Genomic DNA, 4,384 nt, shown 5'->3' on the forward strand with positions numbered 1-4,384 from the left:
GGAGTCGCTGAGGCAGGACCTTTAACTCTGGCTACTTCCGCCCAAATGGTGACTCATACGCCCTTACCTGAGCTGTGTTTCAGTCATGGGCAAAACCACAAACATTCATGCTGACAGTCGCTATGCCTTTTGGGAAGGAAGCTCTGGACTTGGGAATGGGGCAACAGGTTTTCTTACCTTCATGGATAAGATTAAAAATGACTCCTAGGTCCAACATTTACTGGGCGCCATGTTTTTGCTGATGGCTCGAGCTATTGCTAAGGTTTTGGGGCCTTCTAGAATCAACTCCCTGGAGGCCCAAGGACACCACCCCATTGATATTTCCACCCAAATGCTGCCCCGAAGGAGTCCAACAGCCAGACCTCTGTCATATTCCAAAGAGATGCTTTTCCAAATGACAATTAGGAAAAATGGACCAGAGATCCCCAACAATTGGCCCCAGAAAAGTTAAATCCGTATTGGAAATCTAGTAACTGTTGGTTTGATAAAACAGAGAATTGGGGTTTAGACCAAGTAACAAACTGGACCTACCAGAAATTTTAAATTCCCAGTACTTACAACCGTACACACATTAAACCATTGGTTTACTGTGAAAAGGACAGTGTTCATGAGCCAATATTGACGGGGACCCTGTTTATCCCACTTGTCCAAAATACAATCCCGGGAAACATACCCGTCCTGCCTAATGGACCACATGAGGTTTGGCCAACGGGCTACACCCAGATCCCTCCATGTCACGGATACAAATCTGTTTCAGCCATGGTTTTTACGTTTCCCTACTGGATCGAAGCCTTGCCTTGTGGACAGGCCAACACCTCTTCTGTGGCTCCGACGCCGTGAGGACAGGTGAGCCTACACTGCGCCGGGGGAAGACCATCGTACCAGTCAGGTGCTTCAGCAAGTCTGGCTGGTTTTACGACACTTCCGCCGTGCACACCACCCTCAAACCTCAGAGGTGCTCAAACGCACTAAGGGCCTTACGGAGACTCAAGTGGCAACTTGCGCGGAGACCCTGCAAACACGTCGATCAAAGGCACAGTCCTTACTCGTTCTGCATCTCAGATCTGCCTGCTTGGGAACCCCCGGACTCTCTCTCTGAGACGGTCCCGGGAAGCCCAACGCTCAAGGTCAACCGAAGACCCGGCAGGACAAGGCAGACGAGAGCTGACGTGACATGACCTTGCCCGTGACGCTGCTCTACTGCCCCAGCCTGAGAAAGAGAAGCTTTCCTCATCCCCTGACCCTGTTCTCCCTGAAATGCATGCTTGTCCTCTGTCCTCGGAGGCTGGCCCTTGGTTTCACAACAGCTCGCTTGCCCAGGGTACTAATTCTCTTTTGCTCCCTAATACACCCCCACCCGTTACTGGTAAAGTAACTGTCAGTTTTACCTTCCTTTTTTTTTTTTTTTTAGATTTATTCATTAATTTATCTGAGGGGGAGGAGGGGCAGAAGGAGGAGTCAAGCAGACTCCCTGCTGAGCGTGGAGTCCCACGGGGCTCCATCTCAGGACCCTAAGATCATGACCAAGCTGAAGCCAAGAGTCAGAGGGTTAGGAGAACGGACAACCCCCTCCAGTGGGAATCCACCTGGTGCTTCTGACGTTTGACTCCTCAACAACGTGACGACTACTAACAGCATGTCGCTGACCAAAAGCCTTCCAGGAAACAGAAGCGCGTGGTGAGCACGTTACTTTGTATGTTATATGTATTTTATACCGTACTCTTATGACGCAGCTGGAGAAAAGAATATGTTATTTAAAGTATCATAAGCAAGAGAAAATACATTGATAGCACTTTGTGTATTTATCAAAAGAAATCCACACATGAGTGGATCTGCCCAGCTCAGATCGTGGCTATTCCAGGGTCAACAGCTCTGGGTCCTCATCCCCTCTCCCGCCTGGAGCTCTTAACACCTTTGGCATTTCCTAGGAGTGCAGAGCAGGAAGATTGTCTCTTGTTAATGATGTGATTGTGGGAAACTGCCTAAGGATGGGGGGCTGGTTGCCAGGGAAACCGATCACCTTGTTAGAGGTCAGCAGTTTCAGCCCCACCCCCCCTACCTCTGGGGTGGGCTGCAGATTGAATCAATCACTAATGACCAATGACTCATCAATCACGCCCATGTAACAAAACCCCCACGAAAACCCAAAAGGACAGGATCTGGAGAGCTCCCAGGTTGGTGAGCAGCTGGAGATGAGGGGACCGTGGGCCCTGGGGGGGCATGGGAGCCCCGCACCCCCTCCCCAGACCCCGTCAGGGCAGCTTTTCTGTTCCTTTGATAACAAACCGATGATGCAGGGAGTAATCCCTATCTCTGAGTTCTGTGAGCCGCTCCAGTGACTTCATCAAGACAGGGAGGAGCCGTGGGAACGTCCGGTCTGTGGCTGGTCACTCAGAACCCAGGTGACAGCCTGGACGCGGCGCTGGCATCAGGGAGGGCAGTGCTGGGGGACCGACCCGGGACCTGTGGGTCTGACTGTGCCTCCGGGCAGATGGTGCCCAAAGTGAGCTGCACTGGACGTTGCAGAATCAGTAGGAAACCCAGACGTGTGTCCAAATTGTCATGAGTGATCAGAATCTTTGGCCCTGATTCCAGGCAAGCAAGCACAGCACTGATCACACAAATTCACGCAGACAGCCAGGCTTCGTCCGAGTCTGGCTTCCAGGAATGCAACCATCGGCAGTGCCCTGCAGGGACTGGCCCCGGGCTGCCCGCTGGGGACCCCCTCCTGCCCTCCCTCTCCGCGGGCTCTCACGTCTCCACAGAGATCCGAGAGGGGCCTTGGGGTGTCACAGCTGCATCAGTAGGGCCACAGCTGGCCCGCAGGCAGACAGCACTCCCCAGTGAGAGCAGTACTGCTCACAGAAGCCCCTTCCTCCTAAACAGCCAGCACCCTCCAGGAGGCTAATTTTTCTTCTGCAGGGCACCGGGAGCAAAAGAGGAAGAGTTAGACCTATTAGACTGTGCCCTCCCAAGGGGCAGCAGACAGAATCCAAAAAAGGAAACGAAGCTTCAGAGAAAGCATCCTGTCTGGCATGGGGAGAAAGTGCCGCCGACCACACTTGCTTGCTCTTCTTGTCTCTGAAGCAGAGGAAACATCTCCCTGCCCAGTCCCTCCCCTGCACAGCCCCCGAGCTCAGCACTTCCTGAGTCCGCCTGGCCCGCTTCCCTTGGCATCCCTTCTAGGCTGCGAGCCTCCCCAAAACGGACCCCGTCCTGCACTCGGTAAAAGATTGAACCAGCTTGGGGCTGAGAAAACCCCAGACTTCAGCAATGTTCTGAACAGAAAGATCCCTGCTAATGCACAAACAAGGCCTGCATGGCCAGTCCAGGCTTAAGGACCAAAGATGCATCTCCCTCTCCAAGGGGCACATTCTACCAGCACCCCTCCCACCCCCGCCCGCACAAAGGTCGAAGCCAGGAGGAGGTAAAGGAGGTGCCTCACTTTTCGGGACAAGCAGGGGTGGAAACCTGGAGCCCATCTGCCCTTGTGGGTAGCTGCCCACTCACCTAGCTTCTTCCAGCGGCCACGGGTGAACCGGCAATGGTGAGAAGCAGGTGTTGGCTCTTGGAAAAGCAGCCCCTGGTGATGAGAAGCAAAGAGGTAATAATGTATTTCCAAACAAGTTTCCCACTTGACAAAAAATGAGCAAAGTTACATTGTGTTCTTCCAACCTTCAGAGGATTCAGGAACTCGGCTCCTCAGCACTGCAGTCCTGCAGTTTGCCCCGCTGGGGTTTAGTGTAGAAAAGGAGGAGGAGCCCCCGTTGCAGGGTCCACTGCCCCCAGCATCCGCCAGGGCCCACTTAGCTCCCCCTCACGACTTAGATCACAGACAAAAGGTATTGGGCCAGAGGAGGGAGCTTCTGTGGGAGGGCAGGGTGCTCAGTGAGGAAATGGGTGATGGGGGTTTCCAAACACCCCTCCAGGGCAATCTAACCAAGAGAGGTCATGGGTAGGATTTAGGGCAGATTTCTGAGGAAGGCTGTTTCAATGGTTCCGCTGATTTAAAATGATCACACACCCCAGACATTTCCCCTTGCACAGATGATACAAATAACGCCTTCCCTAACAATACACGCTTGTTGGTAGAAAACGGGACTTCCAGTCTGGGCATCTCAGAACGAACCCTGGTGCCTATTCCACTTCCTATTTCCCACGCAGCCCAGAGATGCCAACTTGGCAAAAGGCGGTCCCTGAGTTAGTCCGCTGTCGCACTGTCCATCCGTGAAAGGCTCCGGGTGACCAGCTCCCTCCTCATCCCCCACCAACAAGGCTGCTAGTGCAAAGCAAGGCTCATGGACAGACGTGCTTACACTACACGGTGCTATTAGCTCCCTGGGGGGAAGCTTCATGCATTTACCAACGTCACTAGAAAAGGCAT

At 53.2% G+C, this 4,384-nt stretch overlaps 1 protein-coding gene across 1 annotated transcript in view; it reads right to left on the bottom strand.

Annotated features, from left to right (window-relative positions):
* LOC111157050 (uridine phosphorylase 1) overlaps positions 1-3,742 on the bottom strand; it is an 18,629-nt gene extending 14,887 nt beyond the window's left edge. Inside the window, exons 1-2 of the mRNA XM_022518262.1 lie at positions 3,676-3,742; positions 3,511-3,583 (exon numbers count right to left, since the gene is read on the bottom strand). The gene's annotated coding sequence lies outside the window, so the exon portion shown is untranslated. The remainder of the gene's footprint in view (positions 1-3,510; positions 3,584-3,675) is intronic.
* Between the last annotated feature and the right edge of the window lie 642 nt (positions 3,743-4,384).

The sequence above is a fragment of the Enhydra lutris genome, unplaced genomic scaffold (assembly GCF_002288905.1).
Source record: "Enhydra lutris kenyoni isolate GAN:26980312 unplaced genomic scaffold, ASM228890v2 scaffoldscaffold51, whole genome shotgun sequence".
NCBI lineage: Eukaryota > Metazoa > Chordata > Mammalia > Carnivora > Mustelidae > Enhydra > Enhydra lutris.